We start from the raw sequence: 13,447 nt of genomic DNA, 5'->3' as shown, positions 1-13,447 counted from the left end.
GCTACTTCTATGTATGGTGCACAATGCAGTATACATAGAAGTAGCGAATTGCTGTTGTTTATGTACAGGAAGGGACACCTCCCTGCATATAAACAATCATCCCTGCAATGCAAGCCCCCTTGCAAAATGGCACAAATGTGTGTCTGTGCTGGCACTAGGCAGACATTTTTAGCACCGGCGCAAGGGAAAACACAGGGGTGCAACATATTCTTGTGAATATGGCACACCCCTGTGTTGTGAACGTATCTAGGACCCTATTTTAATATTCCCGATTTATGCCCTTATGTGGTTACATCAAATCATATCCTTATAAAGGCATAAGAATCACACCCATATTAAGTCATAGCCAATGCAGTCCAAATACGGCAAGGCTACTTCCATAGACTCCTAGAAAGTACAACGCGTTCTTAAACAAACCAAGCCTCCAGCAGCCGGGAACTACCCCTGCTTCTGTATTGATTTGTCCAAGAACTCCTGGAGTCCTAAAAGAACTGCGAGTTCTTAGTGATGTCTTATGTCCAACCTTACGTGAAACTCAGCACCTTCCGGGTATAAATATTCCAGCATCTGCCCTAGCTAAACACACGGTGGTTTGGAGCAGATCGGCAATCTACTTACCCGACGCCCTGCTGAAACGAGTGCTGAAGGAAGCCGACCCTCCCATTGACGCACTGAGAGAGACGCTGTTTTTTCTCCTGCCGAGAAATTCAGCTCCAGTGTTTCCCTGTCACCCTTGCGGGTTGATGGGAGATCGAGTCCTGAGAGAGAGATACAAGACCTCCTTCATTCTATAACCAAGGTACGGAGCTGATTAGACCATTAGAGAACTCTTGATTCAGATTCCTTGCCAAAAACTATCTTAACTAAAAGTGTATCTCAATTACTCCTTCCCACGTACTAGGCTTAGGTTAGGTACACCGGGGTAGGCGTATTTTAGAAAGCACCAGTTGAGTACATTTAGTCAACTTTTATCATTGTATGTATTTTATCAGTTTTAAGTATCTAATGGCTTAGAAACCATATAAATGCTTTTACGGTATTATTTCATAAAACTCCTTTTACTGTGCGCACTTTACTTTATGACAAGTATTGCAATTGTGGCAATTCACTTCTCTTGCATGAGAAAGAAGACTGCTCAATAAATAACCACTTTCATTGAAAACGCCCGTCTCTCTATTTCTCTGCACTCCTGGTGAAACTAAGCATGCACGATTGACTGAGTGAAATAGCTGTCTATTGTTTCCGCGACTCTGGAGATATGCTCCTTATTCTGGAGGGAGCAAAGTTGTCATGTTTATGCGGTTGTCAGAAACTAATCCCTTCTTGTCTATTCAGGAAAGTTAACACCTTCTTGTTTACTCAAGAAAGTTTCTAGTGACCTCTGAGCTAGCTGGCATTCATAATTAAGTCTAACATATTCAATAGAGACCTAGTCGACTTCCGTCCTACGTCTAAACTATCGTTTATGTTATTCTAATGCGCAGAGCCTATTGGGAATATAGGAACTACACTACACCTGTGTTTTATAAATGATGTAGCACAGCACTGCAAAATTGCTTGCAGCGCCACGCTGCACCATTTCTCACTAAATATACCCCGAAGTGTTTTTGAATAGTGTGAGAATAGATGCTTTGCCAATTATTGTGTTTTTTATAACATAGTACTTGTACACAAGGGATTAAAGTGCTCTCAGGAACTCAAAATAATTGCAAATCATTCTTATTGTTGGTAGTTGATGGTTCCATATTTTAGGAGGTTGAATGAAGAAGGAATTTTCCTGCTACAAGATTTATTGAACAAAGGGGCAGATAAGTGTAGCACTAGCCTGGCTCAAATTGTTCTGCATGAAGTTAGACACAAATATTTTGCAGGAGTAGACAGAACCCTGGTCTGTGAATGGCACAATGAACTAGGCACATTTCTTTGAAGGGAAATAAGTTTAGCTACACTCAGGCAAGTAGATATTGAGAAGAGGGGAGATTGGTATTGTCTCACTGCCACATTCTTTGAAGCTTTGTAATTGCTTGGTTAGGTACTAGACAGTAAATTCCATTAGCTTAGTCCCGAGTAAGAGTAATAGACTGATGGTATCTTCTTCTTTTTTACATTTCTAAGTAGGAGAACTTTGACTTAAGCATCTCAGAAGAGGCCACCACTGCCCCTTCACCTGCAACTTAGCAGCTCCCACCCTCACAGAATCCTTCACCACACCCACATCCCTGTCCGCAAACACCACAGAATCACTCCACTGCCTCCTGCTCAACGCCTTGTCACTCTATCACCCCAAAGATTTTTAATTATTGGGACCTGGCCAAACCCCTCTGCCACGCCTGACAGCACCACAGCAATGCTCAGTGGATACAAGATGAGACACCAGGATCACAACAACGAAGACAGAGGTGGCATTGCTATCATTCAAAGAGAAAACATCTGTTGCACCACCAATGAAGTCAACACTACACCAATCATAGAGCACCTCAACTTCCAACTCCAAACCGACAGCACAAAGACCATCAGAGGCACCCTGCATAGAGTCTCCATAGCCCACACCTCAGCTTCTGCAATGCCCTTCCAGAATTCATCACCCAACTCACCATGAACTCCAAACACTACATCTTACTCAGTGACCTCAGCTTCAACAATGACTACCCAAAGACACAAACACTGCCAATCTCCTGGAAAGCATGAGTAATATCGGGATCACCCAACTGATTACCGACCACACACACAGCGCAGAACACACACTTGACCCAATCTTCACTGCCAGTGACAGAGTCAAGTACAGCCATGTCACCAAACTCACCTGGACTGACCATGCCATTGCCCACTTTATCATCGGAGGAACACCACGCACTACCAATAAGATCCCAAGCTTCTCCCACCACAGCTGAAACAAAGTGACAGAGACCTAATGGACGGATGCCCTCAACACCACCCATCCCAAAACTGCAACTAACGTCAATCAGGCCTTAAAGAACCTCTCCGCCTGTATCACCATATGCGCCGACAGAGTTGGCCCTATCAATCCCTCCAAGACCAACAGATCCATCAAGCAATAGAACCCAGGACCATGAAACACAACTGCAAACATTTAGATAGACAATGACACACCAGCAAAGATCCCGCAGACTGAGCCATCTTCAAATCAGCCCTCAACAAATAATATCAATGCCTATAAGACACACCAAAATGCAACCTAGCTGACCGCTTTGAAGCCAGCTTCGAACACAGCAAGGAACACTTCAACATCAAGAGAGTTCTCCTGCCTATCAGCCACAGAGAAAACCATCACCCCATCCTAAGGAACGCTGCAACACCCTGGTGGACTACTTTCAAAACAAGATATCTTTCATCAACAGTAACTTTGAACCCCAATATGCAGACCTCTACAGTCTCCTGACGCCAGCCACAACTCTCCGCTCACTGCATGGGAACAGCTCACGGCAAAGAGCATCACAGCCTTCTTGAACTTCATACACTCTGGAGCACCCAAAGGCTCCTGTCCCAACCAGTTCTTCAACTTTGGGTCAAGAAAATTAGTGTTGCTCTCACCTCCATCCTGAACTCATCCATCACCACGGCCACCTTCCAAAAACAATGGAAACACATAGAGGTCAAACACCTCCTCAAGAAACCCTCCACCAACCCCAGCAATCTTAATAACCACCATCCTAGCTCTCTGCTCCCCTTCCCTGTCAAAGTCCTCAAGAAATCCATCAACCGACAACTCACCGAACACCTGGAGAACAGCAACCTGTTGGACACCTCCCAGACCGGCTGCCACGTCAACCCTGATCGCTGCCCCTGAGGACATCAGAACCCTCCTCGACCAGGGAGACACAGCGACACTGATCCTCCTCGACTTAGCAACATTCAGCACTGTTTCCCACCACACTCTCATTAAGACTTCTCCACATTGGGATCAAGGGAAACACCCTCAAATTGATCACATATTTCCTCACAGGACAAACCCAGAGAATCTGCCTTTCACCCTTCACATTGGAACCCCAGAGAATTGTGTGCGGTGTCCCACAAGGTTCACCCCTCAGCCCCACCCTTTTCAACACATATATGCTGCCCCAGAGCAGCATCCTCAGAACCCATGGCCTCAACATCATTTCCTATGAAGACGACACCCAGCTCATCCTCCCAGAAGACCCCTACACCACCAGGAACAGCTTCCACAACTGCATGACTAGCATCATCAAATGGATGAAGACCAACTGCCAAAAGCTCAACACGGACAAGACTTAAGTGCTGATTTTTGGAAACAACACCTCCATGTGTAACAACACTTGGTGACCCTCCGAATTCGGATCCACACTGACAGACCATGCCGTTAACCTTTGCATCATCGTGGACAGCAAACTCACCATAAATCAGCAGATCAATTCGGTCACCTCTGCTTGCTTCCACACCGTTCGCATGTTCCGAAAGGGCTTCAGATTGCTCCCAGTCGACATCAGGAAAACTGTCACCCAAGCCCGAGTCACCAGCGAACTCGACTACAATAACAACTGTAGATATAGGAATCACTTCCCAACTCCTGAAGAGACTCCAGATGATGCAGAACTCATCTGCCAGACTCATAATCAGCCTCCCCAAATGGCTACAAACCACCCCCCACCTCAGGAACCTCCACTGGCTCCCCACTAAGAAAAGATGCCAATTCAGGATGCTGATACATGCCATGACCAAGGATCAGCATGCATCAACCACCGCCTCAACAACCACCAACCCTCTAGACACCTGCACTCTGGCTCCCTTGCCCTCGCTCAGACTCCTCTCATCTGTCGAAGCCACTTCGGAGGAGGATCCTTCTCCTACATTGCCGCCAATGCCTGGAACAACCTTCCCCTCCACCTCCGAACAGCATCCTGTCTCACTGATTGATTGAAAGCAGGCCTCTCATCATGGTAAAGCATCAAATTTGAACATGGTTCACTTGATCGACCAGTGAGAGTTTGCATCCATGGTTACACCTACATTCCTCACTTGTTATGTTGGAGAAGGAGGCAGATTATTGTGTTATAGTGGACAGGTGGTCTATTCCCCATCTAATGTTATGTCATTTATCAATATGCTTAGTTTGAGTTCATTCATTCAAGTTCAATTGTCTAAAACTTAGATAACCTTACAGATGGCACATAAATCTAAATCAGGAGGGTTTTTTAAAGTCTTAGAATAACGTATTTAATTGTCATCCTCCAAGGTGTAGCAGCTGAGTTTCAAGGATGCGGTTAGCTCTGGCATAGATATTAGGGCCAGGCATGCAAAGCATTTTTGTGGTCAAAAACGGCCTGAATTGGGTGGTTTATGACCACAAAAATGATCTGTCAAATGTACACAATGTAAAATGTGATTCATTAACCTGTTACCGAATTGCAATTTACATTTGCTACTATGTATTTGGAAAGGCTGTGTTTTGGGCATCCCTTCCAAATACTGAATTGGTATGGTACAATTCTCTGATTGATTGATTGGTATGTATTACTATTTTGTAACTAAATTTCGGTCACAAAATGGTAATACTTTACCACCAAATTTAAAAGTGGTGGTAACCCATTCCCAAAAGTAAAGGGGTTCCCCTGGGGATCCTTGCTCCCCCTGGAGAATGATGAAAAAATATATTTTTTAAGAGCAGGCAGTGGTCCGACGGACCACTGCCTACTCTTAAAAAACTACCCTTCAGAGTTTTATCTTTTTCTAAAATGGGGCTGCATTTAAAGTCAAATAAAAAGGATTGCTTTATAAAAATGCAACCTCGGATAAAGCGGTCTGTTGAATCCAGCAGGCCACCATCGCTGTGATGGCTGTTATTCTTCATGGGTCGCAAATTTCTACCAAGCTTAGCAAACTTCATGAGATCGGGTGATTTGCGACCTACTAGGAATTGCTATTAGGGGCTAAAACTTCTTCATACATTAGGAATACTGATTTCTTAATTGCGATTCAGAGATAACCCATGGAATGGGTAACAGCAGAATGGGTGGTTTGGAAGAAAGAGGGGTCTGCTGGTCAGAAGGTATCAATTGAGTGAAGTAAGTCGCCTTGAATCCCTACGGATTCTGCCAGAAGAACAGCAGGACAATGCACGATATCAAAGACAGACATAAGATGAAAACGAAGGAGTGTTTCTATTTCGTTCAAGAACACAGTAGTTTAGGTGCCATTCTAAATTGTGATTAGTGCAGATTCTGTTTTCCGGCATGCATGGATGCTTGTCGGTTTTCAGTGACCATGGCACACTGCTCAATGTAGGATGATAATTGGGCGTAAGTAGTACTTTCAATCAGCTCGCCTAGTAGTAAGTCATTACTGTTTGGGAAGCTCCTAGAAGTGTGGAGATTTTTTAGTTTTTCTGTAAATATGTAAGAATACTGTGAGTGGCTGATGAACGTCATGGATGGAATGACAGCTGAGCTTTTAATGAGGATGCCCTTGAATGTTTGGGCTAGGAATGGCACCGCTGGTGATCTCCTTGAGAAAAGTAGGGAGTGCTGCATTTGCATGTCCGTTTCTAGCTAACCAAATGACTGAGTCCAAATCCTTCCAATGTTCTTTAAATGCCTTTTCCCAAGTTCCCATCAAATTCTTGGCACTAGAACAAATTAGCAGGATTACTTCTAAAAGCAGTATTACACTACAGCTGAGCTGAATCGGTGTTCATATAATCTCCTGTAACTTTAGCTTCACCTTTGATCTTCCCAAAATACAGACATATTATTCACTTGAGCTGCAGGTAGCCTTCTTATGCGCCAATACCTGGAACAATATTGTGTTCTAGATGCAGAGATTGGTGAGCCAAGATCACTTCTTTGGTCTTTTTCTTTATCCTTCTGCTTATTATATTGTTAATGTTACCCAGTAGTAGGTGCAAGATTCAACTCTCAGATTGCACACACATCTCTACAGAAAGCCATTTCCCATTTAACTGTTTGCCGTCTTACCTTGATAATTATAGTAGTATAATGTGCTAATGCACCTACTGGTGAGATCTCTGTTTGACCTTGATGAAAGGTTCAAAATTCAGGGATGCTTACTTAAAAATTTCAAATAACATCCTAGACAAACCAGAAACATGTTTGCCTAGAAAACGTTGTATCTCTTTGGATTTATCTACTACCATGTATAAACTATTTCATGAAGGCATATAACTATACAATTCTGTTATTTGTTATATAGAAGGTTATAATTAATACATTGACTCGTAATTGTAAAAGCCACGACGTCTTGTTGATAAAAAATAAAACCCTTTTTGAAAATGCTTCTAGAAATGGCAAAATCTGACACTGAGTCAGGTACATACTCCGAGAAACTTTAGCCATTTTAAATCATCTAGGGGCAGTGGGATTGTAGCCATGTTTATGCACATATTGCCAGGGAGTGTGAATTGCATAGTTGACTAGGACAGACAATGTGATAAACCACAAAACACACAAACATACAGTATGGGAAGGGTGTAATGTGTCCCAGGCCGTGTGTGACCATCATGCACACAGTTACGAAAAGATAAAATGCAACATGGATAGTCCAGTCTTCTTCTTCATAATCCTTTATTCGGTATTTAAAAAACACCATAAAAGTTCATATTTATACAGTTAAAAAAAACATAAAATTACAGTTCATAAACATCACATGCCCACTGCAGAATAAGGTGAGAAAGAAAAAGAATGAACACGAAATTCAGTCAGAACAACCCTCTTGTGTTCCTCAGCCTTAAAGCAACCTTAATAAAATTCATAACACAAATCAACGTTAGTGGGTCTTTGGCCATTTGCAAAAATAGGAGGGCAACCTTAGCTTGTCGAACCTTGGCCTGTTTTAAAATACCTATTAGAAATCTGCGTCTAGGTAATGCATAAAATTGACATAATAATACAAAAGGAACGGTATCCTGCGGAGACCGATTGTCGCAGTCGCAGGCACCCTTCTGCTCAAGAGTTAAAGTAAAACCTGGCGGGTCGGCCAGTAGATCGTGTAAAAGGTTGAGCCTAAATCGGGTAATTAAAAATGTATCCTGTGCGTTAGACATAAGAGCGAGATAGGGTTCCATGCCCTCCCCTGTTTGGACCAGGCTATGTGCGCAGACTGTGGGTTTGCCTTCATCCAGTACTGCCCTACGAGAGGCTACCTGCTCCAAGAATAATCGCTTAACTCGGGATATGTCTTGGGGTATAATTTCCACTGGGTTTGTAAAGAGATCCTCACAGCCAATTCTTTCAAAGGATTTTTTTACGTACATTAGCCATGGGATTCTCATTCCCTTGTCCCTACCCAGGCAATCTCTAATGTTTACCTACTCAGGTCAGCCTCAGCATTTGTCCAGATCTTTAGCCAGGCCATAAGGGGTCTGACCTTAACCAGGTCCTCAATATAGGGCCTGCCCAGTTCATCATGAACAATCAGGGCCGAAGTACTTTTTGGGGTTTGGAGCACCTTCCTCAGATATTTATTCTCCTCCACCTGTTGTTGCTGTGTGTTAACAAACCCCCAAACTTCTGACCCATAGGTCACCTTAGAGCAACATACTGAGCTATACAGATTCATAATTTGCTCTGGTGACCACCTTCCCAGCCTCTGCCTGGATAGTCCAGTCAGTGTGAGGAAGGAGGAGCACACTGGAAAATTGCTGAGCATGTTTGTGCACATTAACAGAGACAATTTATTAATTATGGGAAATCACAGATGGAGATCGACAGACAGTACACGCATTGCTACATTAAGAAGTGTCAGCTATCATTTTTGCTCAAAACCCATTACAGCCAACATTTACCAGGCGACGTGTAATATTTTAATATCAGCAGTAGCTGCTGCAGCTCTATATTAATAAGTGTTTGTTTTTCCAGAAGCACATTTTAAGACTGCACTGGAGCATTTAGTGAGTGGTTTATTGGGATTGTGTTTCTGCAAAACATCATAAATTGGGAGTTAAAGAGTCTCCTAAATTTCTCCTAGACCCAGTCATTAGCTTGAGTCAATGTATTTATGTAACTGCACACTGCATTGTTCGACTCCTCATTCTACAATTGCAGCCATGTACTTTATATTACTTCGACACAAACCCAACTGCTCCTGAGACCCTTAATCACATCACCAGGGCCGGCTCTAACACTGGTGGCGCCCTGTGCGACAATGTCTGCTGGCGCCCCCCAATGACCCCCTCTGCCCCCCGATTCCCTAAATAACATCATTTAACAGTGCCCCTCAAGTCTCCATAACCACTGTATCTCAGATTCATTTTGTTTACTAGCACCACTCAGACCAGTGTAAGGTGTCAGAGCACTTGACATCACACACACATTGCACAGAGACAATCATATGTGTGTAAATCAGTGTATAGGAAATGCTACATCAAACAGGACTACAAGTTGTAGGAGTCACATGTGATCGATAGTGGTGGGCACTATAGTTTAAGAGTCCTTACTCTGCAAAATAACACGTTCAGAATTTAAAACGCAACATCCTTGTTAGGGGTTCTCTTTAATAATACAAATTGTTTTCTACCCAAATGAACCCTTTTGTCAAGATTAGGTAATGAAAGACTGGCCACAGCACTGAGTTGCCATTCATTGTGGCCACCGAGGAGATCAGGGCTCAGTGGATAGGGTTGGCAATGCTGCCCTTATCCAGCTAGACTAGTCTGCAGTATTTGATACAGTCAGTCATGATCTCTTGATTGACCGGTTACAGAGCCTAGGGATTGAGGGTGTAGCACTGGCCCTGCTGTGTTTTTTTATTACAGATCACAATCAAGTTGTTTCTTTGGAAGACTATACATCTGAACCCTTTTTGTTACCAAGGGGATCCTACAGGGGTCCTCACTGAGTCCAACTTTGTTAAATTTGTATTTTACACCACTTGCAACCTTGTTCAGGTCCTTTGGGTTGTTGTTAGTTTCTTATGTTAACGACACACAGAATGTGGTATCGCTCTCAAAAAGGACCCAAATATGAGTAACATATTTCAGAACTTGAGCACAGTCAGGTCATCGATGGACAAAAACAGTCTTAAATTGAACTCTGCTAAGACAGAAGTCATCCTATTTGGTAATAACACCACTTTCTGGACTCCTTGGTCGGGGCCAGAGAAGTGCAGCTTCATTCACTAAGATATATGCTATAAAAGATCATTAGTTCTTTTGTGATATTTAATGATCTCTGGTTCAATGAATATATGTAAAACAAAGTTTATGTGTATTGTATTGATCATTTGTTGGACAACTATGAAATCAACAAGTGTACGCTTTTCTGAAATACTGATATTCAGACAAATTTTTAAACAAAAACGGTTTCACTTAGAAATACGTGCACTGTTGTTTGGTATGCCAATCATTTAATGAAATGGTTATAACAGCGCTAAAACTGACAAATTGATTGAAATGTATCAAACACCAATGTTATATTTATGTGTACTCTATAATACAAGAGGGTGATGGTCATTGCATTTAGCTATCTCTTCTCTCACTCTCTGACATTTGACTAACGGACTCAGCGATATTTGTGTTAGCCATTCTAATATACATTTTTATGTTAAAACAGAATTACCATCACTATCTGTTTTTGAAGATATAATCTTCCCTTTTTTTCAGCCCCGGTCGGTAGTGGGAGTACCTGCAGGGCGGTGACTTGGGGAGGGGGAGGGGCAGGGTGGGGGGTAGCAATGTATGGATTATGGAGCTTTACAGGTAAGTAAACATATAAATAAATAAAACAAATTTTGTTGCGTGCACTGCATCCCCAAATGCGATGCAGTGCGCACAATGAAATAAATTCGTTTTATTTAATTATATGTTTACTTTCCTGTAAAGCTCCGTAATCCATACATTACTACCCCCGGCCCTGCCCCTCCCCACGTCACCGCCATGCAGGTACTCCCACTACCGACCGCGGCTTCTTTTTTCTCGATAATAGTAACGATTGCTAAACAACAGAACGTGTACCCTCTTTTTTCCAACATGAAAAAGATATGCGGAAAAAATAGACCTGAGTCATTGTAAGTTGTCTGCTAAAATATCAGGCAATCTAACTATGCCTTTTCCGTTAGTCCTCTTTCGATCTCCAAATACTGGACTACTTAACTGCATGAAAGTGATCGGCAATATGGATGCCGATCCTTCATGCGAGCAGTTTGTTATGCACGAGAAAGAAATCAACTATGAACAGGTATGACCGCTTAACAGTAAAGATGTTATGGCGCTATAACATGCTCATTTATTTGTTAAAATACATTACTAGTGCAGTCTTTTGAAATGTACTTCTTAGATATAAAAACTTCACAGCATATCCGTCAAAGCTCCGCCGCTTGAGCAAGAAATCTAAGTAAGTCTATACTTCATTTATTGTTCAGTCGATGCTGGCAAATAAGCACATCTTGGACTTATTAGATATAGTCATTTTCTGACGGGTTCTATTACGAATCCCGGTCTCACCTCTTCTGTTCTTACTATGAGGGCAGATTCTTTGTGAATAATGTTCAACATTTTAAGAACTTACAAAATCTAGGAATATGTTTTGGTATTACTAAGACCGATATAGGTCATTTTCGAACAATAAAGAGACCGATTAACATGTTCTCGTGTCATTTGGTGAACACGTTTCATTTCCACCAGATTTTGTCTTATTGGCTTATATAATTTAAGTGTCAACAACTTGAACATCCACAATATTATATCTTTATGACCAAGACTACCATTTGTCATTTTTTGAGAACAAAGTGATTGAAAACTTTTTTTATTTAAAGAGCATCAGTTTCGGTAAACAAGTTACACTAGCATGTTTACCGTGAATGATGTATAACCGTTATCCTTAAAATGTATAAGATAAACGGTGATCTTTGACATAGATACTCTTGCCCTGTTTGCACTTTATGGGCATAGATAATACACAGTTGTGATTGATACCAATATATGAAAAAACTGAGACGTATGAACTATCAAATAATATCAGTTTCTTGAAACAGGCTATATCGATACATAAGGTTTATTGGTGTTACATGCGTTTTGAATCAATTGTAAACAATAACTATCAATTGCTTTATCATTCAACTGTGAGACCTTAGCAAATTGATAATAACTCATGATATCAGCACTTTATGAAACATAAAATTGACATTGTGCTCCTTGTTATAGTTGCTCTTATGCTCTTAAGCCATTGAATTCCTTGGCACGAAATAAATACTGGATATATTTTGCGGATTGATGTTGTCCAAAAATTAATTTACATTTTGGAAAACTTAAAGATAAATTACCTTTGGCATTAATCTCAGAGTAAGTGTCATTTTGTGTTATCTTGCTTTCTTCACCTATTGGGATTAATACATAATAACTTTCACTATCTCCGCCTTCTTTTTTATTAAGTAAAATACAAGTCACTCTTCTTTTCTTCCACACGGGTGTTATTTTAGACAAATTATAAATAAAAAAGAAAAAGTACACAGTAACTATTCTATTTTTTCCGTGTTTTAATAGGGGTCAACCAATTTTTAATTTACTTAGCCCTGAAGATGGTCTAGCGGACGACAGCATGATACACTGAAACGTTGACCACGACACCTATCTCCCGCTCAAACGATAGTTTAGGCGATTTTGATTTGTATAAATTAATCAGATTGCCTTCTTTGTATGCATTTGAGAAAAATGTGTACACAATTGCAACTAAGAAATGTATGAAACGTATATACAACTATAACATGCTGCCGCATTGTGTATATGATGATTGTGTACCCTTTTATGTTTTTATCTTTTGAAATGAGATAAATTCCATTATTTGAATATATACACCTGTGTCTTTGATGTTTTTTTATATGTCAAAGTGAATGAAAAAGCTGTTTTTTTATTAAATCCATGCATCAATTGATGATACTGTAACTCATTAGAATAAATCATATAGCAAGTAATATACTTAAAACTTGTCTTGGAATCAGAACAATAACTCAATTCCAAATATTTTATATCAAATAAATCCCTTGCAGGCACATTTACTCGATTATGTCTGATTTTAGACTGTTTTATTTGTTTATATATGTGTATATGTTGTTTGCAGCCTTGAAAAAGTACGTAGGACGAAACATGAGTTTTACAGATTTGAAAAGACAAGACCGGAGAATAGAAGAAAGAAAACTCAAATTGGACTACCTTGAATAACTTCTATGGTTACTAACCTGCATACTGTATGGACTAATTGTTGTGTGCCTCTGTATCTGTGCATGTAACTGCCAGCTAGGGGATGGGTCTGTGGTGTATTTGGGACACCTGGTGGGCAGGGGGAGGGTGCAGCCACTCAAAGCCAAGATAGAGATTACTATGTCCTGGGAGCCCCCCAAAAACCAGGCTGAGGATAGAGAATGTATGGGCCTAACTGGGTACTACAGGAGGTTAGTCAAGGGATATGGCACCAGTGTTGCCCCATTGATAGAGCTGACTTCCAAGAAGCAGCTCAGAAATGTG

The sequence above is a fragment of the Lissotriton helveticus genome, chromosome 1_1, assembly GCF_964261635.1.
Source record: "Lissotriton helveticus chromosome 1_1, aLisHel1.1, whole genome shotgun sequence".
NCBI classification, from domain to species: Eukaryota; Metazoa; Chordata; class Amphibia; order Caudata; family Salamandridae; genus Lissotriton; species Lissotriton helveticus.
Note: the sequence above shows the minus strand (reverse complement) of the source record.